The sequence below is a fragment of the Triticum aestivum genome, chromosome 1B, assembly GCF_018294505.1.
Source record: "Triticum aestivum cultivar Chinese Spring chromosome 1B, IWGSC CS RefSeq v2.1, whole genome shotgun sequence".
Classification (NCBI taxonomy): Eukaryota; Viridiplantae; Streptophyta; class Magnoliopsida; order Poales; family Poaceae; genus Triticum; species Triticum aestivum.
Window position 1 is genome coordinate 626,293,350 of NC_057795.1, and position 27,559 is coordinate 626,320,908.

Here is a 27,559-nt window from a genome sequence, read left to right on the forward strand (position 1 = left end):
TCCGAATACTATCGTCCTATATATCAATCTTTACCTCTCGACCATTTCAAGACTCTTCGTCATGTCCGTGATCTCATCGGGGACTCCAAACAACATTCGGTCACCAAATCACATAACTCATATAACACAATATCATCATCGAACGTTAAGCATGCTGACCCTATGGGTTCGAGAACTATGTAGAGATGAACGAGACACCTCTCCGGTCAATAAACAATAGTGGAACCTGGATGCTCATATTGGCTCCCACATATTCTATGAAGATCTTTATCGGTCGAACCGTTATGACAACATACATTATTTCCTTTGTCATCGGTATGTTATTTGCCCGAGATTCAATCGTCGGTATCTTCATACCTAGTTCAATCTCGTTAATGGCAAGTCTCTTTACTCATTACGTAATATATCATCCTGCAACTAACTCATTAGTTACTTTCCTTGCAAGGCTTCTTATGATGTGTATTACTGAGAGGGCCCAGAGATACCTCTTCGATACTCGGAGTGACAAATCCTAATCTCGATCTATGCCAACCCAACAAACACCTTCGGAGATACCTGTATAGCATCTTTATATTCACCCAATTACGTTGTGACGTTTGATAGCACATAAGGCATTCCTCCGGTATCCGGGAGTTGCATAATCTCATAGTCGAAGGAATATGTATTTGACATGAAGAAAGCAATAGCAATAAAACTGAACGATCATAATGCTAAACTAACGAATGGGTCTTGTCCATCACATCATTCTCCTAATGATGTGATCATGTTCATCAAATGACAACACATGTCTATGGTTAGGAAACTTAACCATCTTTGATTAATGAGCTAGTCTAGTAGAGGCTTACTAGGGACACATTGTTTTATCTATGTATCCACACATGTATCAAGTTTCCGATTAATACAATTCTAGCATGAATAATAAAATTTTATCATTAAATAAGGAAATATTAAATAACAACTTTATTATTGCCTCTAGTGCATATTTCCTTCAGTCTCCCACTTGCACTAGAGTCAATAATCTAGTTCGCATCGCCATGTGATTTAACACCAATAGTTCACATCTTTATGTGATTAAGACCCATAGTTCACATCGCCATGTGATCAACATGCAAAGGGTTTACTAGAGTCAACAATCTTGTTCACATTGGTATGTGATTAACACCCAAAGAGTACTTAGGTGTGATCATGTTTTGCTTGTGAGAGAAGTTTAGCCAACGGGACTGCCATATTCAGATCCGTATGTATTTTGAAAATTTCTATGTCTACAATGCTCTGCATGGGGCTACTCTAGCTAATTACAACCACATTCAATATGTATCTAGACTGAGACTTAGAGTCATCTAGATCAATGTCAAAGCTTGCATCGATGTAACTCTTTATGACGAACTCTTTATCACCTCCATAACCGAGAAACATCTCCTTAGTCCTCTTTAAGGTAACTAAGCATAATTTTGACCGCTGTCCAGTGATCTATTCCTGGATCACTATTGTACCCCCTTGCCAAACTCATGGCAAGGTACATAACATGTTTGGTACACAACATGGCATACTTTATAGAACGTATGGCTGAGGAATAGGGAATGACTTTCATTCTCTCCTTATCTTTTGTCGTGGTCGGGTTTTGAGTCTTTACTCAACTTCACACCTTACAATACAGGCAAGAACTCCTTTTTTGACTGATCCATTTTGAACTCCTTCAAAATCTTGTGAAGGTATGTGCTCATTGAAAGTCTTATCAAGCGTTCTGATCTATCTTTATAGATCTTGATGCCCAATATGTAAGCAGCTTCACAGAGGTCTTTCATTGAAAAATTCTTATTCAAGTATCCTTTTATGCTATTTACAAATTCTATATCATTTCCAATCAACAATATGCCATCCACATATAATATCAGAAATGGTACATAGCTCCCACTCACTTTCTTGTAAATACAGGCTTTATCGTAAGTCTGTATAAAACCTTATGCTTTGATGACCTCATCAAAGTGTATATTCCAATTCTGAGATGCTTGCACCAGTCCATAGATGGATTGCTGGAGCTTGCACACTTCATTAGCACCTTTAGGATCGACAAAACCTTTTGGCTGCATCATATACAACTCTTATTTAAGAAATCCATTAAGGAATGCAGTTTTGACGTCCATTTGCCATATTTCATAATCATAAAATGCGGCAATTGCCAACATGATTCGGACAGACTTGAGCATCACTACGGGCGAGAAAGTCTCATCATAGTCAACTCCTTGAACTTGTTGAAAACCTTTTGCGACAAGTCAAGCTTTGTAGAAAGTAACATTACCATCATCGTCAGTCTTCTTCTTGAAGATCCATTTATTCTCTATGGCTCGCCGATCATCGGGCAAATCGATGAAAGTCCAGACTTTGTTCTCATACATGGATCCTATCTCAAATTTTATGGCCTCAAGCCATTTATCGGAATCTGGGCTCATCATAGCTTCTTCATAGTTCGTAGATTTGCGTTGGTCTAGTAACATGACTTCCAAGACAGGATTACTGTACCTCTCTGGTGCGGATCATGCTCTGGTCGACCCATGAAATTCAGTAGCAACTTGATCTGAAGTTTCATGATAATTATCATTAGCTTCCTCTCTAGTTGGTGTAGGAATCACATGAACGACTTTCTCTGATGTGTTACTTTCCAATTCGAGAGGAGGTACAATTACCTCATGATAACCCACAAGTATAGGGGATCGTTTGTAGCCTCTACGATAAATAAGAGTGTCGAACCCAAGGAGGAGCTAAAGGCAGAACAAATATCCCCTCAAGTTCTATCGACCACTGATACAACTCTACACACACTTGACGTTTTCTTTTACCGGAAACAAGTATGAAACTATTTTGTAGGTGTGATGCTAGAACTACTTTGCAAGAATAAAACTAGAAGTACTTTGCAAGATAATAAAAGTTAGGTGTTTAGTAAAAGGGTTTGTGTCAACAAGAAAGTTATTCGTCCCTAGGCAATCAATAACAAGTACTGGTAATCATTCTTGTAATTTTATATGAGGGAGAGGCATGAAGTAACATACTTTCTGTACTTGGATCATATGCACTTATGTTTTGAACTCTAGCAAGAATCCACAACTACTAAAGATCATTAAGGTCGTGAAACCCAACCATAGCATTAAGTATCAAGTCCTCTTTACTCCCATATGCAATACCCCACTTACTCGGGTTTAAGCTTCTATCACTCTCGCAACCCACCATAAGCGAACCATGAACATATTGCAACACCCTACAGTGGGGCCCCCCTCATGTTTGTGCGAGAACGGAGGGCACCGTAGGACAACACCATAAATAAAATATACAATCACACCAACCAAGATCACGATTAACCCATATGACAAAACGGGTCTACTCAAACATCATAGGATAACCAAATATCATTGGGAAATAATATATGGAGTTGAGCACCATGTTTAAGTAGAGATTACAGCAAGGGGAAGAGGTGTTACATCGCTGCATAAAGGGGGAGAAAGTTGGTGTTGATGGTAGCAAGATTGTTGATGTAGATCGCCGTCCCGATTGATGCCTCGGCGGCACTCCGGCGCCACCGGAAGCGAGGGGGAGAGAGCCCCCTCCTTCTTCTTCTTCCTTGGCCTACCCATAGATTCGAGGAGAGTTCCCCCTCTCGTCCTTGCTCTCCATGGCAGCGGAGGGGCGGGAGCCCCTCCGATATTGGATCTCCCTCTCTGTTCTCTTCTGTTTCGCTCTCACCAGATCTGGCCGAAAACCGTTTCTTATATTCTCGGAGATCCGTAACTCTGATTGCGCTAATCTTTTTACACGATTTTTTCCTGATATAAGCTTCCTTCGCCTGAAGTAGAGCTCCAACCAACATACGAGGTGAGCATAACCCACCATCGCGCGCCAGGGGCCTGGGGCGCGCCCTGGTGTATTATGGTCCGTGTGGGCCTTCGTTCGCGGTGATTCCAACTCCCAAAAATCACAAATATTCCAAAATAATTCTCCATGGAGTTGCATCACGTTTGTACTTCATTTGATATGGATTTTCCGTGATACAAAAACAGGCAAAAAACATGAACTGACACTGGGCACTAGATGAGTAAGTTAGTCCAAATAAATCATATAAAAATTTGCCAAAAGTATGTAAAAGTTGAAAAATATTGGCATGAAACAATCAAAAATTATAGATACGACGGAGACGTATCAGCATCCCCAAGCTTAATTCCTACTCATCCTCGAGTAGGTAAATGATAAAAAAGATAATTTTTGATGTGGAATGCTACCTAACATAAACTTGACCATATGTCTAGTCATGGCATGGATATTAAGACACAAGTGATTCAAAGCAATAGTCTATAATTTGACGTAAAGACATCAATACTTAGGCATCCCAATAAACAATTATGTCTTTCAAAATATCAACGCTAAAGAAAACTATCCCTACAAAATCATATAGTCTTGTCATGCTCTGTCTTCTTAACACAAAGTATAAATCATGCACAACCCAGATGACAAGCCGAGCAATTGGTTCATACTTTTTAACGTGCTTCAACTTTTTCAGCCCTTACACAATACATGATCACAAACCATGGATATAGCACTATGGGTGGAATAGAGTATGATGATAGGGGTAAATATAAAGAAGACAAAAAAGTAAGAAAGTCTCACATCAATGCGGCTAACCAATGGGCTATGGAGATGCCCATCAATTGATATCAATGCGAGGAGTAGGGATTGCCATGCAATGAATGCACTAAGAGCTATAAGTGTACGAAAGCTCCATATGAAAACTAAGTGGGTGTGCATCTAATCCTATAATGAAAAATTCCCATTAGTATATGAAAGTGACAACATAGGAGACTCTCCATATGAAAAACATGGTGCTACTTTGAAGCACAAGTGTGGTAAATGATACTAACAATGCCCCTTCTCTCTTTATTTATATCTTTTCTTTTCTTTTTCCTTTTTCTTTTTCCTTTTTCTTTTTTCTTTTTCTTTTTCTTTTTTCCTTTTTCCTTTTTTTTCTTTTCCTTTTTTCTCTCTCATTGTCCGGAGTCTCATCCCGACTTGTGGGGGAATCATAGTCTCCATCATCCTTTCCTCACTAGGGCACTGCTCTAAAAATGATGATCATCACACTTCTATTTACTTATAACTCGAAAGGAATAAAAATTACAACTCGATACCTATAAAAAAATATGACTCTATATGAATGCCTCTAACAGATGATCTAGCGTAACATGTATGAAAAACGATGCACGATGGCTAAGCCACAACTATTATGTCAGCTATATGATCATGCAAAGCAATATGACAATGAATGCTCAAGTCATCAAACGGAAGCGGTGGAAGTTGCATGGCAATATATCTCGGAATGTCCATGGAAAAGCCATAATAGGTAGGTACGGTGACTGTTTTGAGGAAGATATAATAAGGCTTATGTGTGATAGAGCGTATCATATCACGGGTTTTGGATGCACCTGCGAAGTTTGCACCACGTCTCGAGGTGAGAAAGGGCAATGCACGGTACCGTAGAGGCTAGCAAATTGTGGAAAGGTAAGAGTGCGTATAATCCATGAACTCGCATTAGTCATAAAGAACTCATATACTTATTGCAAAATTTTATTAGCCCTCGAAGCAAAGTACTACTACCCATGCCCCTAGGGGGATAGATTGGTAGGAAAAGACCATCGCTCGTCCCCGACCGCCACTCATAAGGAAGACAATCAAGGATAAATTGTGCTCCAACTTTCATAGCATAACAGAGACTATACGTGCATGCTTCGGGAATCACAAACCTTAACACCAATATTCTTACTTAACCACAACCATTTACTACTACTTCCCACATATTCCATCTCTATATCGCAAAACTATTGCAAGGAATCAAACATATCATATTCAGTGATCCATAAATTTTATGTAGGATTTTATGACTAACCATGAAATTGACCAATTCCTATTGACTCTCTAAATAGGTATAAGTGAAGCATGAGAGTTCAATTCTTTCTACAAAATACCATGCTCTAACAAATATAAGTGAAGCAAAAGAGCATTCTATGAACATCGGTTTTCTATGTGAAGAGAAACAAGCAATCCAAACTTCAAATGATATAAGTGAAGCACATGAAGCATTCTATAAAGCCATAATCAAAAGATATAAGTTTACTTCAATGAGCACTCTATAAATCAACAATGAATATCTCATACCAGCATGGTTCATAAAAGAAAAGTGAAAACTAAATGCAAAAGACGCTCCAAGATTTGCACATATCATATGAACGAAACGAATCCGAAAACATACCGATACTTGTTGAAGAAAGATGGGATGCCTTCCGGGACATCCCCAAGCTTAGATGCTTGAGTCTCCTTGAATATTTACTTGGAGTGACTTGGGCATCCCCAAGCTTGAGCTCTTGCCTCTCCTCCTTCTCCTCATATCGAGACCTCCTCGATCTTCGAACACTTCATCCACACAAAACTTAAACAAACTTTAGTGGCGGGGTTAGTGAAAATGGCAATGAAATCCCATCATGTACTGCTGCAACATTATTTTATAATTATAAACAGACATTACCCACCGTATGCTATCACAATTTTATGGCCCCAAGTCAAGGAGGCTTCAAGAAGAATTCAAACATACGCAAATAATGAAGCTATAACAGCAATCTGTGAAAACAGGACAGTCTGTAAAGATTTGAACATCCACCATACTTCTGTAATTCTAAAATTATGAAAAAATTAGGAAAAAAATAAAAATTTTGTATATAAAGACAGTGCAAAAAGTTTCATAACTGTTTGACGTTCCAGTAAAAAATGTAAAATCGTGTACTACAGCCAAAGTTCCTGTTTTGCACCGCACAAACCAACAAGCAATCTACTCATCCTAAAGGAAAATCTTGTCACATTATTTTTATAATACAATGGAATCGTACAAGGGGATACTTATTCTTGTTGAAAAGTTTCTGCAATTACGATTCACAAAGTTACCGTGAGCATGAACAAAGTTCAAGGAGCTCCCCCACTTCAACAATGCTTGTCTCTCTCACTTTCACTTTCCTTTTTTGAAAAGTTTTGGGTTCCCCTCTATATATTTTTTTGTTTTTAAACTATATAAAAACACTCAACATAAATAAATGACTCTCTAAAACTTCCGGGTTGTCTCCCTGGCAGCACTTTCTTTAAATCCATTAAGCTAGGCATAAAGTGCTCAAGTAATGGATCCACCTGGATCCGAAGGTATATCAAATCCAATTTGAATTATCAATGATTTGGCATTTAGTAGTGAGAATAAAGCAACATATATCAAGCAATGACGAAGTCTAACTCTCTTCCTATGCATCGGCATGTCATACAAAAACAATTCATGCACATCAAGCAAAGGCCAATACATAGCATAAGCAGTTTGTTGCAATTTTTTCGTGTTGGAAACATAGAGAGGTGGAGATGTAGTTCCTATCTCATAATAATTGCAAGTAGGAGCAGCAAGCATATGCATATTACATTCATCAAAATCATCATGTGCAACGGTAGAAAGCAACCCATCAGTATAATCCTTAATAAGAGCAAACTTCTCCGATATAGTGTAGGTTGGAGAATTCAAAAAGATAGTAGGACTATCATGTGTGGGGGCAATAGCAACAATTTCATTCTTAACATAAGGAACAATATCAAGTTCATCTCCATAAGCATAATTCATATTGGCATCTTGACCACAAGCATAGAAAGCATCATCAAGAAGAGATATTTCAAACGAATCAACTGGGTCATAGCAATTATCATAGCATTCATCCTTCGGTAAGGACGAAGGGACATTAAACAATGTATGAGTTAAAGAGTTACTCTCATTAGAAGGTGAGCACGGGTAGCTAATCCGCTCTTCCTCCTTTTGTTCTTTGCTTTATCCTCGTCATCTTTTTCATCCAATGAGCTCACAGTTTCATCAATTCCTTCTTCCATAGACTCCTGCAAACCATTAGTCTCCTCTTGGACAGTGGAGATTTTCTCAATAAATGCATCAATATCAGAATTGTATTTGTAATTATCATAGCAATATTTAAGGATGGCAAAAAATTTCAGCTCTATAAATTGGATCATCAAAATCTCATAGTTTTCAAACAAAGATTCAATTTCATGAGCACCCTTAAAAGCAACAAATTCTTCTACTCGTTCCACATCATAATAATCATATATACCACTAGCATAAGAAGCAAAGGTTTCATTATCATTAAATTTGCATGAAAAAGGTGTGGAGCATTCATCCGAGAGCAACAAGTATAATCATATCTCAAGCATAACTGCCTAGCATACCAAGGCAACATATGAATTTGATCCCATAAAAGTTAACCTTTTTGTGTCAAGCGAGAATCCCTAAAGTATTCACGTTGATCCAATGTTACTCCCATTATCAAGTTGAATGGGGTTTTCTCAGGATTATAAAAGTAGTGCATAATATATTTCAGATAACGGTCATTGAGGGTTTTAGGAGGTTCCCCATTGTCGGTGTCAAAACTGGAAGATCTCGGGTAGGGGGTCCCAAACTGTGCGTCTGACGATCGAAGGTAACCAGAGGCAGGGGGCACGATGTTTACCCAGGTTCGGGCCCTCTTGATGGAGGTAATACCCTACTTCCTGCTTGATTGACTTTGATGAGTATAGGGGTTACAAGAGTTGATCTACCTCGAGATCGTAATGGTTAAACACTAGATTTCTAGCCTGTATGATTATGATTGCCTCTATGGACTAAACCCTTTGGTTTATATAGACACAAGAGGGACCTAGGGTTGTACAAAGTCGGTTTACAGCAAAGGAAGATGCATGATTCGAACGCCAAGCTTGCCATCCACGCAAAGGAGAGTCCCATCTAGACACGAGGGAAGACCATCTGTCTTGTATCTTCACGACCCATCAGTCCGGCCCATGTCACATATCTCGGACGCCCGGGGACCCCCTAGTACAGGACTCCCTTAGTAGCCCCTGAACCGGGCTTCAATGTCGACGTATCCGTGCGCAGATTGTCTTCGGCATTGCAAGGAGGGTTCCTTCTCCGTATACTCCAAAGCAGTCTTCCGCACATAAGAGCCGTATCCAGCCCTGCTTAACACTTACAACCCTAAGCTGTAATGGCAATAATACTTAAAGCAAAATAAGTCATGTCCACGGGAAACTTTTTCAGAGAGACGTTATTTTCTGGCCGTGTTATTATTCTGAACCGTTTTACAGCCCCCGCTTCGTGTTTCGAGGCACGGCCATTGACATGTCATGTCAAAGCAGAGATCGTGTCCCCTTATCATGGGATTCTCATCAATGTAGGTTTGGGTAATCCAACCGTGCCGTTCGCACGCCCCCTTGGGAATAGGCAAGGTTTAAGGCTCATGAGGGGGGCGCTTGATATTCACTGCCTTTATAAGAGGACAAGGACCCATCTATTCACCTCATGCCTTCTTCTTCCTCTGCCCTTCTGTCCCCGAGCTCCAGCACCCAAGCTCTAGTCTTTCCTTTTGCCCCAACTTCTCCGGCGATGGCCAGATCTGGTTTCCAGGGCAAGTGGATGGCCTCCTCCGTAACGGAGAAGGACATCAAGGATCTACGCGAGGCGAGGTACCTAACGGCAGAGATTATCCACAGGCTTCCTTCCCCGGGGCAGGTCATCCCCACCCAGAGCCCGGCGAGAGGGAGGGATTTGTCGCCCACTTCCTCCGAGGACTTGTGTTCGCCCTCCACTCCTTCGTCCGAGGTCTCATGTTTTACTACGGGATGGATTTCCATGATCTGGCCCCAAATTCCTTCCTCCACATCTCGGTGTTCATCGTCGTGTGTGAGGCATTTCTCCGCGTCCCCCCACACATCGGCTTGTGGCTCAAGGTTTTTAATGTGAAGCCAAAGGTGGTCGAGGGCCAACACGTCGAATGCAGCAGCGACATGGTGAGCAAGCTCAACCATGTTACCTGTCCTAAAGGGAGATTCTGGATATTGTCAAGGTATGGAAGCAAGAGTGGTTCTACATCACCGAACCCCACAACACCAAGTGGGCGGCCGCTCCTGCTTTTAGATCTGGACCTCCGCTGCGGCTCGCGTGCTGGACCAACAAGGGTCTAGACTGGGGATCCCCTGACGAAGTATCGATGCTGCAAAAGCGTATCAAGAGTATGATAGAAAAGGACATCACCCTAGCTGATGTGATTCAAGTGATGCTCATCCGCTGAGCTCTTCCCTGCCAACAACGGCCTCTCAAAATCTGGGAGTTTAACCCGGAGGGGCCACAGACCCTTCAATATTCTTTGGCCCGACGCACAAAGGGAGCTGGAAGCTGCTCTTCAAGAAGCAGAAGACATGGCCAAGGATGTCCGATGACACCGGCCTCGACTACAACAATTCAGCATCCCCAGTAAGTATCATATTTCCGAACATTACTTATCTCGTCAATCTTAGGGAGGGATACTAAAAATTCCATCCCCTGAATAGGGATGGATAAATAAGGCAAAGCGGATCAAATGTCTGGTCCCGCTCCTCAAAAACCCAGCTAAGCCTCTGTTGATGAGGATGTTGGTCCCGGCGCCCTATTAGGCACCAGTGAAGAAGGACAAAAAGAAGAAGAGCAAGGAGGCTGAAGGTGGCCTCCATCACGAAGATACTTCAGGCGCTATGTCCGAAGGAAACGAGGCCCCTTCCTGTCACAAGGGAGACAAAGACGAGGAAGAAGAGGAGGAGGAGGAAGCAGAAAACCCTCCTCTCAAAGGGAAAAAGAGGGCAGCCTCGAAAGATCTAGAGGAGGGGGCGTCCAAGAGGGGAAAGATATCCCTCTCGGACGATTCAGATTCGGACACCGAAGCTGTCCCCAAGCACCGCCCCCGAGCCAAGCCCCTTGCCGAATCGTAAGTACCTTAGGATGCCTTACGTACATCCAATCTTTTACAACTTGTAAGAATAACATCAATTCATGTGTTTTCAGTCCGGCCCATGATATACCTCAAGAATCATCGTAATCGGGGGATCTTCCGCCGGAGGTGATGGAGAGCAAAACACCTCCACAAGCTTCCTCACCTCCTAGGGTAGACGACATCGAGGTGTCATCTCGAAGGATTTCTCCGAGCTTCGGAGAAGTGCAGAAGAGGACCAAGACGGCGCCAGAGGATAACACATTGGCTGCCGAAAACATGAGGGGCGCAACCCTCATGGAGACCGGCGACGGGTGTCTTGGATCATCCGACCCCCGCCCGGATACTTTTCTGAAGATACAAATGGCTCTGAAGTCGAATCAGCAGCCTCCTTCGAGGGAGGAGAAAGCGGCTATTCCAACGGCGACCTCTACTAATGCGGAGGCGCCGAACATGCTGATGGACGCTCTGCAAAGTGCGTCCGTCTTGGAGGAGCACCGTACCTTGATGGGTACGATGGTTGAGAAGATTCAGTCCGCTAAAAGCGTCCTGAATGAAGCCTTCACGAGCCTACTAATAGGCTTCGAGGTATCCGATGTAATGTCTTTAGCCGCTTTACATATGAAAAATATGCCTGTATATAGATAGTAGCCCCTGAGACTCTGATCGGCCCATGAAGGAGGGCGAACAAAGGATCTATAGACATCCGCAGGAAATAACATACTTATCTTTTTGCTAAAAAAACATGCTTCACTGTTAGTGGTGACCGCTCAGCGGAAACTGCGGCTGGCCAACGAGGACAATATCTTTATTAACAAGTAGCTCGACGAGGCGCAAGGTATGTTTCAAGTACGCTGCGCATGATTGTATTAGTTCGCAAATGCTAAGTTGAAGCTTACTCGCTACTATATGCATAATTGCAGATGGCGCTGCTGAGGTCGAGGCCCTCAGGAGTGACCTTGCCCGCGCAAAGGAGCAGGCAAGGGTGAGCAATGCGGCCGCTGAGAAAATGGCTGCGGATTTGAAGGCTGAACAGGCCATCCGATGCCAGTTCGAGGAGCGGGTATCCAAAGTTGAGCAAGAGCTCAAGGACGCCACTCGCAAGTGCAAGCTCCTCGAGGGGGAGAATAAAGCTAAGGCGTCCGAACTCGCCAAGGCCCTTAAGGAAGCCCAAGACGTGAGGTTCGAATCCCGAGTGGCTCACGAGGAGATCCGACAGGCAGGACATATAGCGGCTGGTAAGCCCTTTCTTTTACAGTCTAAGTTTGGCGATCAAAGGTATGCCTTGCTTAATTGACTATGCAGTTCTCTAGACGCTTTTGCGGATCTTCCGAAGAGTGCTGCCGATGCTATGCAATTCTATCGAGCTCAGGAGGGGCATGCGACGGAGAAGCTGTTCTGGTCGTAGTTCGTGACACAGGAGCGCTCGACGCTGCTGAACGACCAAATGGCGCAGTAGGCCGAGCTGCATAAGATGTCCGGAGTGGTCATGAAGGGTGTAATAGTCCGGCTGTGGCCAGCCGAACCCGTTCTGAGTAGCTATTTTGGCCTAGTGCGGCGACTCGTCGATGCCGTGCTCCGAATTGATGCGATCGAGTGGTGAGTGTGCGTAGAAGGTGCACGGATGGCCTTATCACGTGTCAAGATGCACTGGGCGAAGATGAAGGCCGCCGTTATCACAGTCGAGGGTCCTCCCAGAGGCAAGGGCCCCAAGTTTCTACCGGAGAGTCAAGACGAAAATGTGTGCCAACCCCTATGCATAGATTCCCAAGGTTACAGAACCCGCAAGTTGATCACCAAAACATACATCAAGTGGATCAATAGAATACCGCATTGTCACCACGGGTATCCCACGCAAGACGTACATCAAGTGTTATCAAATCCGTAAAGACTCAATCCAATAAGATAACTTCAAAGGGAAAACTCAATCCATTACAAGAAAGTAGAGAGGGGGAAACATCATAAGATCCAACTATAGTAGCAAAGCTCGCGATACATCAAGATCGTGCCATATCAAGAACACGAGAGAGAGAGAGAGATCAAACACATAGCTACTAGTACATACCCTCAGCCCTGAGAGTGAACTACACCCTCCTCGTCATGGAGAGCGCCGGGATGATGAAGATGGCCAACGGTGATGGATCTCCCCTCCGGTAGGGTGCCGGAATAGGGTCCCGATCGGTTTTTGGTGGCTACAGAGGCTTGCGGCAGCGGAACTCCCGATCTAGGTTTCTTTTTGGGGGTTTCTGTATTTATAGGAATTTTTGGCGTCGGTCTCACGTCAGGAGGGTCTCCGAGTCATCCACGATGCAGGGGGCGCCCCCAGGGGGTAGGGTGCGCCCTCCACCCTCGTGGATGGCTCAAGACTCTTTTGTCCCAACTCTTTTACTTTGGGGGCTTCTTTTAGTCCATAAAAATCCACAAAAATTGGCAGGTCAATTGGACTCCGTTTGGTATTCATTTTCTGTAAAACTCAAAAACAAGGAAAAAAACAGAAACTCGCACTAGGGTTTAGTTTAATAGGTTAGTCCCAAAAATCATATAAGATAGCATATAAATGCATACAAAGAATCCAAGATTGATAATATAATAGCATGGAATAATAAAAAATTATAGATACGTTGGAGACGTATCAAGTATCCCCAAGGTTAATTCCTGCTCGTCCTTGGGTAGGTAAATGATAAAAATAGAATTTTTGATGTGGAATGCTACCTAACATATTTATCAATGTAATCTTCTCTATTGTGGCAAGAATATTCAGATCCATAAGATTCAAAACAAAAGTTTAATATTGACATAAAAACAATAATACTTCAAGCATACTAATAAAGCAATGTCTTCTCAAAATAACATGGCCAAAGAAAGCTATCCCTACAAAGTCTTATAGTATGGCTATGCTCTATCTTCATCATACAAAACATTTAAATCAGGCACAACCCCGATGACTAGCCAAGCAATTGTTTCATACTTTTGATGTTCTCAAACTTTTTCAATCTTCATGCAATACATGAGCGTGAGCCATGGACATAGCACTATAGGTGGAATAGAATGGTAGTTGTGGAGAAGACAAAAAGGAAGAAGAAGATAATCTCACATCAACTAGGCGTATCAATGGGCTATAGAGATGCCCATCAATAGATATCAATGTGTGTGAGTAGGGATTGCCATGCAACGGATGCTCTAGAGCTATAAGTGTATGAAAGCTCAAAAAGAAACTAAGTGGGTGTGCATCCAACTCGCTTGCTCATGAAGACCTAGAGCATTTTGAGGAAGCCCATCATTGGAATATACAAGCCAAGTTCTATAATGAAAAGTTCCCACTAGTATACGAAAGTGACAACATAGGAGACTCTCTAACATTTAAGAATTTCAGATCTTGGGATAGTATTCAAACAACAATTAAAACAAAATAAAATAAAATGATGCTCCAAGAAAAACACATATCATGTGGTGAATAAAAATATAGCTCCAAGTAAGGTTACCGATGAACGAAGACGAAAGAGGGGATGCCATCCAGGGCAACCCCAAGCTTAGGCTCTTGGTTGTCCTTGAATATTACCTTGGGGTGCCTTGGGCATCCCCAATGTTAGGCTCTTGCCACTCCTTATTCCGTAGTCCATCAAATCTTTACCCAAAACATGAAAACTTTACAACACAAAACTCAACAGAAAACTCGTAAGCTCCGTTAGTATAAGAAAATAAAATCACCACTTTTGGTACTGTTATGAACTCATTCTAAATTCATATTGGTGTAATATCTACTGTATTACAACTTCTCTATGGTTCATACCCTCCGATACTACTCATAGATTCATCAAAATAAGCAAACAACACATAGAAAACAGAATCTGTCAAAAACAGAATAGTCTATAGTAATCTGTAACTCTCGAATACTTCTGTAAATCCAAAAATTCTGAAATAAATTGGTGGACGTGAGGAATTTCCCTATTAATCATATGCAAAAAAATCAACTTAAAAGCACTCTGCTATAAAAAAAATGACAACTAATCTCGTGAGCGCAAAGTTTCTGTTTTTTACAGCAAGATCGCATTAACTTTCACCCAAGTCTTCCCAAAGGCTTTACTTGGCACTTTATCGAAACAGAAGCTATAAAACATGATTACTGCAGTAGATTAATCATGTGTACACACAAAAACAATAGGAGTAAATATTGGGTTGTCTCCCAACAAGCGCTTTTCTTTAATGCCTTTTTAGCTAGGCATGACGATTTCAATGATGCTCACATAAAAGATAAGAATTGAAACATAATGGGAGCATCATGAAGAATATGACTAGCACATTTAAATCTAACCCACTTCCTATGCATAGGGATTTTGTGAGCAAACAACTTATGGGAACAAGAATCAACTAGCATAGGAAAGCAAAACAAGCATAGCTTCAAGATTTTCAACACATAGAGAGGAAACTTGATATTATTGCAATTCCTACAAGCATATATTCCTCCCTCATAATAATTTTCAGTAGCATCATGAATGAATTCAACAATATAACTATCACATAAAGAACTCTTTTCATTATGCATAAGCATAGAATTTTTATTACTCTCCACCTAAGCAAATTTCTTCTCACGAATAGTAGTGGGAGCAAACTGAAAAATAACTATCATGTGAGGCATTATCCAATTGAAAATTAAAATCAAGATGACAAGTTTCATGGTTATCATTATTCTTTATAGCATACATGTCAATAATCATCATAGATAGCAACTTTGTTCTCATAATCAATTGGAACCTCTTCCGAAATAGTGGATTCATCACTAAATAAAGTCATGACCTCTCCAAATCCAGTTTCATCAATACAATCATAAGATTCAACACCCTCCAAAATAGTGGGATCAATACTACCTAAAGTTGGCACTCTTCCAAACCCACTTCCATCAATATAATCATCATAGATAGGAGGCATGCTTTCATCATAATAAATTTTCTCATTAAAACTTGGGGGACTAAAAATATCATCTTCATCAAACATAGCATCCCCAAGATTTTGGCTTAGCATATCATTAGCATCATGGATTTTCAAAGAATTCATACTACCAACATTGCAATCATGATCATTATTCAAATATTTAGTGCCAAACATTAAAATGCATTCTTCTTCTAGAACTTGAGCACAATTTTCCTTTCCATCATTTTCACGAAAGACATTAAAAAGATGAAGCATATGAGGCACCCTCAATTCCATTTTTTTGTAGTTTTCTTTTATATACTAAACTAGTGATAAAACAAGAAACTAAAAGATTCGATTGCAAGATCTAAAGATATACCTTCAAGCACTAACCTCCCTAGAAATGGCACCAGAAAAGAGCTTGATGTCTACTACGCAACCTTATTCTTGTAGACGTTGTTGGGCCTCCAAGGGCAGAGGTTTCTAGGAAAGTAGCAAATTTCCCTCAAGTGTTTGACCTAAGGTTTATCAATCCATGGGAGGCGTAGGATAAATATGGTTTCTCTCAAATAACCCTGCAACCAAATAACAAAGAGTCTCTTGTGTCCCCAACACACCCAATACAATGGTAAATTGTATAGGTGCACTAGTTCGGCGAAGAGATGGTGATACTAGTGCAATATGGATGGTAGATATAGGTTTATATAATCTGAAATTATAAAAACAGCAAGGTAACTAGTAATAAAAGTGAGTGTAGACGGTATTGCAATGCTTCGAAACAAGGCCTAGGGTTCATACTTTCACTAGTGCAAGTTCCCTCAACAAGGATAACATAATTGGATCATATAACAATCCCTCAACATGAAACAAAGAGTCACTCCAAAGTCACTAATAGCGGAGAACAAACAAAGAGATTATTGTGGGGTACGAAACCACCTCAAAGTTATTATTTCCGATCAATCCATTGGCCTATTCCTATAAGTGTCACAAACAACCCTAGAGTTCATAGTAAAATAAAGCCTTAAGACACACATCAACCAAAACCCTAATTTCACCTAGATACTCCAATGTCACACAATATCCGATTCATCTATTCAAACCAACACAAAGAACTTCAAAGAGTGCCCCAAAGTTTCTACCAGAAGAGTTAAGACAAAAATGTGTGCCAACCCCTATGCATAGATTCCCAAGGTCACAGAACCCGCAAGTTGATCACCAAAACATACATCAAGTGGCTCAATAGAATACCCCATTGTCACCACAGGTATCCCACGCAAGACATACATCAAGTGTTCTCAAATCCTTAAAGACTAAATCCGATAAGATAACTTCAAAGGGAAAACTCGATTCATTACAAGAAAGTTGAGAGGGAGAAACAAGATAAGATCCAACTATATAGCAAAGCTCACGATACATCAAGATCATGCCATATCAAGAACACGAGAGAGAGAGAGAGAGAGAGAGAGAGAGAGAGAGAGAGAGATCAAACACATAGCTACTGGTACATACCCTCAGCCCTGAGGGTGAACTACTCCCTCCTCGTCATGGAGAGCGCCAGGATGATGAAGATGTCCATCGGTAATGGATCCCCCTTCCAGTAGGGTGCCAGAACAGGGTCCCGATTGGTTTTTGGTGGCTACAGAGGCTTGCGGCGGTGGAACTCCCGATCTAGGTTTCTTTTCGGGGGTTTCTGTATTTATAGGAATTTTTTGCGTCGGTCTCACGTCAGGGGGGTCTCCGAGTCATCAACGAGGCAGGGGGCGCCCCTAGGGGGCAGGGGCTCGGGACTCTTCTGGCCCAACTCTTTTACTTCAGGGGCTTCTTTTGGTCCATAAATCCACAAAAATTGGTAGGTCAATTGGACTCCGTTTGGTATTCCTTTTCTGTAAAACTCAAAAACAAGGAAAAACATAAACTCGAATTGGGCTCTAGGTTAATAGGTTAGTCCCAAAAATCATATAAAATAGCATATAAATGCATATAAAACATCTATAATTGATAATATAATAGCATGGAACAATAAAAAATTATAGATACATTGGAGAAGTATGAACCTTCGACGAGGTCATGTTGGATGCTAAAAACCTGCATCTAGATCTCTTTTGCCATTTGGAACCGTTGGACCAGAGGGCTATGGTTTGGATAATTAGGATTAGATGACTAGTCTAACTGAAGAAGATGATTATTTAAAGGGGCTTTGGAATTACTCCAGGAGTATGTGAAGAGGTTAAAATGATGTGAATGCAGTGGGGTTTGGATGCAAATGAAGATGAAGGAGAGGTGAAGAAGCCGAGGAAAATCGGTTCCCGATGGAGAAGTAAATGGGAGAAGTGGCCTACAGGCAGTTGATTAGACGGCTAGGTAGACTAAACGAAAAGGCTATGCGAGTAAATCGAGGAGTGGTAATTGTCCGTGTACGTGCCCGTCCTTCTAGCGCTACATGTGCCACTGGCTAGTTGAGGTCACTCTTTCGAATCACCGTGGCGAGAAATTTTATGATCCCTTTTTATTTCTGCACCCCTCCTGACAGGTGGGATCTATGCAAACAGATATTAAAAATGTGCCATAGCTGGTTCAGATGGATATTGGCGCGTGCTTGGGAGACACAACATTCCGTGGTTAAGGAAAATGAGTTTATCCTCAAAAAGAAAAGAAAAAGCCCTTCTTTGCGCTTCCGCATGCACAAGAATTTGGTTCTGCTCGCAATATGGATGATACCTGGAGGATGAAGTGAACCCAGAGGCATGCTAGCACGGGAGACCTATTTCCGCTATGCAGTACTACTCTGTATCTTCCTACTAGTAGTAGTACAACTGTGGTACACTTGATGGTCAAAATATTATACATCTGGTCCTCACAGTGAAGTGACAAGACCCTGTGCCCGAGGTGACACTAGTCCACGCGGCGTGTTCTGGTTACCAAAGTTAGCCTCACCTTGTGCACTATGCAGTCACTATCACCACTGATGTATAGCGTGACTCGCCTCATCTCCCTCTCCCCTAGCACCACTCCATCTCCATCTCCGTCTCACCGGAGATCCTGAGGTCACTCTTCATCATCTCACTATGCCCCCGTGTACCCTCGCCCCACTCGCCTCCCCCAGTACCACTATTCCCTCGCTAGCCGCTCCAGCATCGAGAGCCTTCTCCCCCGTAAATCAAGCCCCCCAAAACCCCACCTTCCAAACTCCACCATGGACAAACACAAACCGCACAAGATCCATATGAGCCGTGATCAGAGAATTCTCCCCAGTGACATCCTTGACCTCTGTTGTTCGTGTATGGATATGTTGAGCACCATGTGGCTGGCTGCATGCTCGAGGGACATGCACATGGCCATCATCGAAGTGAGGCCTAAGCTTTTCATGACACCCTGCTTGCTGCTATCTAGTCTTGCGAGATTTGCTCACCATGATACGGATGAGTACATGATGCCCCTCGACTTCAATCCGACCTCCGTTAGCCGAAACTTCTTTGCAGGTATGTAGTGAGTCTCCGTACATCATTTCCCCCGACTTCGATCCGATCACCATCGCCCGAAACTTCTTGGCAAGTATGTACTAGGATGGCATAAACTCCCACTAGATGGCTGCCGTCAGAGAAAACGGGAAAAAGTTGGTGCTCATGAACTTCCAAACCTCCCATGAGATTATCCTTCCTCCGTTGGATTATATAGGGTTTTACCATTACGTTACAAGTCATCTAGATTACCACGTGAGTTGGACGAACCTTGTTTTGTAGAAGATTGTAATCTTCCAAGTGCCCACACGTCATGCAGATTATGCAGACTTCAAGCTAATTGTCTTGTTCGACCGCGGACTCGCCTATCTTTATGCCGGTGCCTTCTTTAGCTGGAGACAACTCAGCTCGCAGTGGATCTTCAAAGCTGATACACACTTCTGTGTTTCTATTGAACACAATGGCATCATCTACGCGATCGACAAAGCAGATGACACCACGTATTGCTGGGACGGTGCGTGTAAGTTGTTTTTGTCTGATGTTAATGATATCACCATGACGCTGTTTGAACTTTTTGTGATGATTGGCATATCCCTGTTTGAGCAGAATTTAAGTAGAACTATGGCAGTGTATCACAATGTATTAGATACGTCGTAAATCATCTATATTATGAATGAGTTAATTCATGCGATTGTGACCATGGCATTACAGCCAATTTGTAACCTTGAATAATCAAACGGTTAGGAAGATAAGGATATTCTCCTTACTTTATAGTAATCTATATACTACTAAATATGAGTGTGTATCAATAGCCATGTTAGTTTCCTTATTTTCATGATGTAGAAACATGCATCACATTGTTGGTTTCATCTAACCATACATTAGGGAAGTAAATGTGCATATGGAGAACTCTATATTTGGAAGTAGTGAAATCCCTTAATGCTTACCATGTGTACGTACCTATATTTGCCCTTCAACAATCAATGGCTAGAATAATATCCTCACAAAAAAATTTGCCCACAGAACATGAGTATATAACAATGCATGGTCTATTAGTTTCCTTGAAGAATTTGTTTGTGAGGACAGAACATGATTACATAACATGCATGACATGGTAGTTTCCTGTGAAGAACCGATTGCGAGATAACATGAGTATAACCATGCATGGCACTTCTATATTTTCGAACCCAGTATATATTTCCCTGTATTTTCCTCTCAGTTCCAACAGGGACATATCAATGTTGTTTCTTGCATTATCCTACTCATACTCTGAACAATGCTGATCTTACATTAACAATGCATATCCTTTTTGATATGATGTAGTGTCCCTACAACTACTGCTCTTTGTTATCACACCACGTTTGCCAAAAATAGGGAAGCACAACTGGTTCCTCGCTCGATCAGTCGACGACAAAACACTAAAGATCATTCGCACACATGAGCCGGAAAAGTTATATTGTAAAAAACCCACTGCGTACAAGCACCATGAAATACGTGAGTATCCGGATAGTGGCTGTTATGTCTATGCGTAGGATACTAGCTTGTTGGGGCCTTCGGGATTTTTGAGTTGGAGGCGGGTAAACAGCCTTGGTTCACACTCTCTGTTTCTTGGACTCAATTATCCGGTTAACCACGAGATCACCGTTGGCAAGGACGTTGATGACAGAGAGGCTATGTTTGTTGTGGAAAACTTTGTCTACATGGCGAGCCCTAGGACTGCGGGAGCAAACTCCCCTGATTGTCAATGATACGACCTGCAACCAAAAGAAGGTGAGAATGACAAAGGCATCTAGATTAACTTTGATCCTTGGATGTCTCAAGTCCGACAGGCAGTGATGTGGTTCAAGCCTTCAAGTTGGTAGGTAATTGGGCTATTGCGTCAAAAGGGTGGAGTGCTGGTCTCTCCAGATCACTGGTGGCTGAAGCGGGGCTGCAAATTATGATGGTGTTGGATCATCCCTCTTCGAATGACTTGTTGACTTTGCTGCTTATTCTGGATGAGTATTTCTCTCTTTTGTTATGCATATTCCTTATCATTTGGTCATCCTCGTCTATGTCACTCTTACTATGTAATAGTTTCCTCTATTTACAATTTCATTCCCGTCTAGATCACGAGAGTCTGAGCGTTGCAGATGGGTGCGTTTTGGTGGTGTAGCAAGACTTCTTACGAACAATCATGTCTTGATGTTTATGTCAGTAGTAGTCACTAGCCAGTGTCTGAATGTTGTATATATCTTTGTTTCGAACTGTTTATTGCCTCGAACTACTGGTGGGCTAAATGAGGGCATCACCATTCTCTAGTGTTCAGAATATATCTCCCTTTTCAAGTTATAATTTGAGTTCAGTGTCTTTTCGATGATGTACACTTGTTTGGGCCAGTGAGGTGCCATTGAATATGGGCCGAGTAGTAACACAATGCCAAATAGGTCAATTATGACTCTCAGGCCGGGTGTAATGCCCGGATAATCAAGCTACAGTAATCCCTTACTAATGATGCCAAGTCATCACTGTTACCGTCGCTAATCGTACTTAGATTCAAAACCAATTCAAATTCAATCTTAAAATAAAGTCAAATAAATTATTTCTCCAAATAGTAAAACAAAAATGTTCGTTGGGTTGCAAATATTCACTAACTAAATGTCATGAGTGATTCAACATCATTTGAGATAGCTAATTTCCCATGGGCATTAAAGCAATTCCAAATCAGCATTTTTAAATGCTTTTCCATTTGTGCAAAATCTAAATCAATTCAAACTCCTCCCAAACTTTTTGTGGCGGGTGCCAAATATTGTAATGTATTTATTTGGCCAAGTCCCACAATTTTGCAGAATTCCTTTTGGCAGCTCAAATATTGCATAGCATTTTTGCTGTTAAAAAGAAAAAGCAAAAGTCTTAAGGGAAAAGGAAACCCCCTGGCTCCCCTGGGCTTTGGCCCACTCCCACACAGCCGACCCACTACACCATTCCCTCGGTCGACCTCCTGTTCCCCCGACCGGGGTCGCTACAGGGGGCGCCACCGGACCAGCTCGACGGCGCCGACGAGTGGATAAGGACGCCGACGTCGTGCCCCCTCGGGCTCCCCTCCCTACTTGCCCCTCGCTCTCCCACTCACTCTCTCCCCCCCCCTTCCAGATCTGTAGCGCCCGAGCGCGCCCATGGACGCGCCGCCGTGCTAACCACGGCCACCGTCGTCCCCGAGCCCCTCCGACTAGTCCCCGAGCACCGTCATCCTCCTCTACGTCCTCCACGCCGACGATTTGGATCCGGGGAGCTCTATAGCGCTGGATCCCCTTCGTCATCTTCCTTGGGTCGCCTCTGTCGCCTTCGACTCCGGCTACCGCCACCCTCCCATCTACGTCGCGCCGCTGCTGCTATTAATCCATCATCGGGCCCCGTGCGCCCACACGGTGAGCACCCGCGCCCCGCTTCCCTTTTCCCTCGTCGCCGTAGGTCGCGTCCCGCCTCCCCTGCCTGGAGTTGTGTCGTTGCGCCCGAGCACGCACACACCCTGGCTCTGGCCGCCTTGGCCGCGCGCTCCACGCCCTAGGCCGCGTTCGCCACTGCCCGCATTCCCCTTGTTCGCGCCCCTGGACGCCCCTCCCCGCACCCGTCTTGCCTAGCGCCGTGCCTGCGGTGGCCCTTGCAACCCCGCCTCTCCGCCGGCCGCCCCGGCCACCACCGCGACCCTGCACGGCGCTCGCCCCGCTCTCCCCTTCCGCTCCGGCTCGCTGCCGGCCCCGTCCGCCGCTCGGTCGCCTCGTCGGCGCCTCTCGCAACCCGGTCGACCTCGCCATGGCTGCGGCCCCTCCGGCCGTTGCCGTGGCCAATGCCCCTGGTGGCCTCGGTCGCGGGTGCATGCCCGTTGACCCGCTCCGCCCCTCTAGTCTAACTAGTAGAACGCCCGTGCGTTGCTACGGGCTATGCATATAAATAAATAAAAAATTATTAAGGTTGTCTTCGTCGACGCCCTTCATCCCTCTAAACCCGCCACCAACTTTGTTGCTTGCGACTTCCCCCTTAGCCACACTTGAATATGAACCCCTGCCTCTCCTCCGTCGGTAACGACCCAATGTTATTGTTGTTCTTTTTCCTCCCAACACCGCCTTTTTTGTCCACTCTACAAAACCGCCCACCTCTCTTTGCCTAACCCCTAGCCACTGCCACCCGTAAATGAGAAGGTCGTTGCTTCCTGGCCCGAGTCACCGCCGCCAACACTACCCACAACTGAGGAGTCCTGATGCACTCCCCCTTGCCGCCCCCTTGCCCAAGTCCACGCCTACATCATGCATTGGTACGGGAGACAAAAATCGTCGATGATCGTCACATTGTCCACCTATTCTTGATGAACACGGAGCTTCACACGAATGCTTGGAAGGGCAAAAGACTTTTAGGACCCCATGCACATCAAGCAACATTGTCAATTTTGTTATCATTATAGGACATTTTTTCCCGTTCTTCCTTCTCAACCCACATACCAAGTAACCAATTCTGGTTAAACATAGTAATTTACGAAATTTTATATGATTTGCAAGAATTCCACTGACCGAGACATTCTAAGAATGCCAAAAGGTTGTGAATAATCTCAAGCAACTACTCCCTCTGTCCCAAAAAGCTTGTCTTAAATTTATGGATACGGATATATCTAGACACGTTTTAGTGTTAGATTCAACCGTATGTAGATAAATCTAATACAAGATTTTTAGGACAGAGGTAATATAATTTTCTGAATTTAGTCCATATACTTAACCTTTTCAGTATGCATAGAGCAATGATACACATTATGCCAGTAAACCTCAACCGGATCATCTTTGTGTGCATGTTGAACTTAGTATATATGTACAGCTAACTTGAATGATAACAAATATTTGCATACAAATAAGATGGATGTTTTAGTAGAACTGAAGTGTACTCAACATGAAAAAGAGAACTGAAGTATACTAATGCCCAACAGGAAAAGCGCACTTCTATTTACTTGGCAGAAACTCCTAAATAGTTGTATCTTAACATAAGTAGGCAGAAGCACTAAATTGTACATAGGAGAGAGGAATGACACTTCAAAATTTGGATAGTCCCAAACCACAGCTAATTAAAGTCCAGGTGCAGTGGAGAGTAAAAAAAATGGAAGGATTTTTTCTCTAGCACACATTTCTTATCCTCTCTCTTTTGCTTTTTCTTTCTTTTACTCTCAACTTTTATTTGAGAGAATCCTTTACTCTCCACTTAACCACACCATAACTGAACTGCAACTCTGCAAGCCCAAACTGCAAGACCAATTTTCTATCTCACACAGGAGCGGTCACGCAAGTCATCTTCGTTCTTTCATTGAACCGAACCACACCACAGACTGAACTGAGCCCACAAAAAAAGATTGAACCGCGCCCAAGTTCCTGGCTCACAAAAGAAGGTCAGGCCGGTGCAGATAGTTCCAGGGAGGTGAGGCAGAAAGGAAGGCAGCAAAGGTTGGGCTAGCCTGCGAGCTGTGGCATAGAGATGGGGAGGAGCAAGAAGGATGGCAGAGAGCACGGCAGTCGGTGGTGAAGGACCGTCAGAAGCGCGGACTTTGCACACTCTGCCGCTGTCCAATGTAGGCATCGCCCGTGCTCCGATGCGGATGCAGTCTACCGCGGGTCCATTTTCTGATGGAGTCTTGCAATGCTTCTTCACTATGTACAAAAGCACCATCTATTTAGAAACAGATGAAAGTACATACTGCATGATCAGTTGGTCACACACCTCAAGAATCAATACATCAGGTCATCAAAACATCAGAAAATGGTCTTTTAAACATGCCGACAGGTGAAAATGCAACAGTGCATTGATCTTCTAAATTCTGCAAGGAACTCTGAAATTGATTTTTTTTTTCATTCTGAATGAGAACAGGAAGCTCAGGCTACTCACCAAAACCTGACATTGAAGTCCATACCTATGCCAAGCTTATATACCATCAGCATGAAGCATCTTCTCCCCCGAGTCTGAATACAGAAAGATGGATATGGAAACAAATCAATTATCTCTACAGCTTTCTACCCCATTGGCTTTTTAAACATTCAGAAGACGTTTTCAGTACCGATTCTTCTAACTTGCAGCCTACAACCCGTCGCAAGTAACCGAAGCTGGGTAGAAAGAAGGCATCCAAATATGGATTGTTAGTGAAAACAAAGAATCACGAGCATATTTTTGGCTGTTGCAAACCCACATATATGAGGGAAAGAGAGAGGCAACCTAGCAGCTAGCTCAGCCAGCAATGGTAGCTGTCGGTGCTTCTTGCTCCTCCTGGTCAATGCTAGTCACTGCTCCCACCTAAAGCAGCTGCGCATGCAGCCAACAACTCAGAGATATAAGATGACAGATAACAGAGAACCAGAAGGCAGGACGACGACACAGAGAAAAACGTCCAGATTGCAATTCGTGTATACCAAGCTATGCTAGGAATCACGCACATATTTTCTTTCAAATAAAAGTAGTGCTCAAGGTCTGAATTCAGTTTCAGAGAACAAAGCACACATACTGAAGTTCGATGACAGGTCGACGGAGGTTGTCCCTGTAGAGCACCTTGTCGGACAGCGCTGAAATTGTTGCCGGTGATGCTAAGCACTGGGGGGACGGCATGAACAGCAGCATCGGCAGGAACGGCCTGACAAAGCATTGTTAAAAGCATTCATACAGAATATTGGGTTCAAATCCACCGAACTCGAGCATGTTCAGATCTCTATTTATCACGGATGGCCTTGCTTTAAATAGAGCATGTTCAAAGTGTGAGAGTTCAATCAAACTCGACGAACTCATCGATGATGTCCAATTTACCAGGAATTGGGTTCTCTCATCCAAAGCTGCCACAACTACTTAGTTTTACCTAAACAAGGAAGGCATGGTCAAACAATTTAATTCCACGCGTTGCGCATTCATAAATCACATGACAGATGTACCACACATTCATAATTGTACAAAGTAACTACCAAGTCTTCCCGAAAGAATAAATCCACACACGCAATCAGCTAAACAAAAAATTTTACCTCAAAAAAATAGGATGTATGGTGAGTTAGTGCTTGCACAGGTTCATATTTTCCTTACTTCTGATTCACTCTCCCCAATATACTTGTTCAATTGATCAGGCCTCTAAAGTTCCAGAAAAGGAAACATTGTACAGTCTATACAGAACACAAGTTAGGTAGAAAGAATATGGCAATCTCAAAATAAATTGTCATTAGTGGTTTCCCACAACCTGTAGAGTGGAGATCCAAGCAGCAAAAACCCAGCTCGCATGACTGACAACAAAAAGGGAAGATGAAACCATAATTAGGTATTTAAAGCAGTAAACCAAATCGGACCAAAACAACTGAACCAAGTCAAGAAGCAAGAGAGGGTGGGATTTCGTCCTACCACCTAGTCAGAGGAGGTCGAGCCGTCGCCGCTCAGTCGAGGAGGCCGCGCCGTTGGAGGTGAAAGGCGCTGAGCGCCGGATCCGTTGCCTTCCGTCCAGGTCTGCCCACGCGGAGGGGATAACGCCGGTGTACCGGCTCGCGGTTCGTCGGCAGCACCACAACGGCGACTCAGCAGCAGCAGCATAAAACCGCCGGTGCCCCTACGGTAGCAAGCAGGCGTTGAGCTGCCACCAGCAGAAGGGCAGCGACACAGCCGCCAAGGATGTGGTGGTGGTGTTCGGTGTCCACGGCATGGGGGACTGTAGTACGGAGGAGATCTGCACCGTAGCAAGGGGAACGAGATTTGGAGCGGAGATCTTTGCGGCGACATGGGGAGGAGAACGGAGTGGGAGAGGAGATTGGCGGCGGTGGCTGCGGTTGTGAAGAAGTACGAGTGTGGGGAAGATTGGGTGTGCGTGAGTTGGCTTCTGACGGTTCGATCGTGGGTAAGAAACGTGGGACGTCGACGGACAGGCCGTGTGACTTGGTTACCTTGGAACGGTGGGCTTCGATTTTTGGGATGATGCGGGCGTGGCCCATTGCGCGCGATGGTTGTCGTAAGAAGGGAGGTGGGGGGATCGAACGAGGTCGAATCATCACGACGTTTGATCCCTTAAAGTAGAGATGCCACTGCCAGCGGGCCCCAACCCCCCCCCTAAAAAAAAGCAAAAGAAGTTTTCCAAAAAAAATTATAATAATTAAATAATAATTATTGAATTAACTTAATTAATTTGGCTTAATTAATCTAATTAAAATTAATTAGCCTAATAATGCTAGTTAGACTAAATTAACTAGCTAGTTAGTGAAACAGTCTATGACAGGGGGGTCCCACCCTTGTTGGCCAATCAAACGTTGACTGGTCAACTGGGTCCCCCTAGCCCACCTGTCAGCCACTGGGTACACTCTTGCG

At 43.3% G+C, this 27,559-nt stretch overlaps 1 long non-coding RNA gene across 6 annotated transcripts; it reads right to left on the bottom strand.

The window, feature by feature from the left end:
* Positions 1 to 24,166: 24,166 nt before the first annotated feature.
* LOC123143183 (uncharacterized) lies at positions 24,167 to 27,163 on the bottom strand. Of its 6 annotated transcripts, none has more exons than XR_006470724.1 (6): positions 26,612 to 27,163; positions 26,451 to 26,493; positions 25,737 to 26,376; positions 25,451 to 25,537; positions 25,296 to 25,341; positions 24,167 to 25,200 (listed from the first exon to the last, which is right to left on the bottom strand). It is a non-coding gene; the product is annotated as an uncharacterized lncRNA (long non-coding RNA). The 6 variants fall into 6 exon arrangements; XR_006470725.1 differs by having other exon boundaries at positions 26,609 to 27,163; XR_006470727.1 differs by having other exon boundaries at positions 24,167 to 25,058; positions 25,152 to 25,200; positions 25,737 to 26,493; positions 26,612 to 27,162.
* Between the last annotated feature and the right edge of the window lie 396 nt (positions 27,164 to 27,559).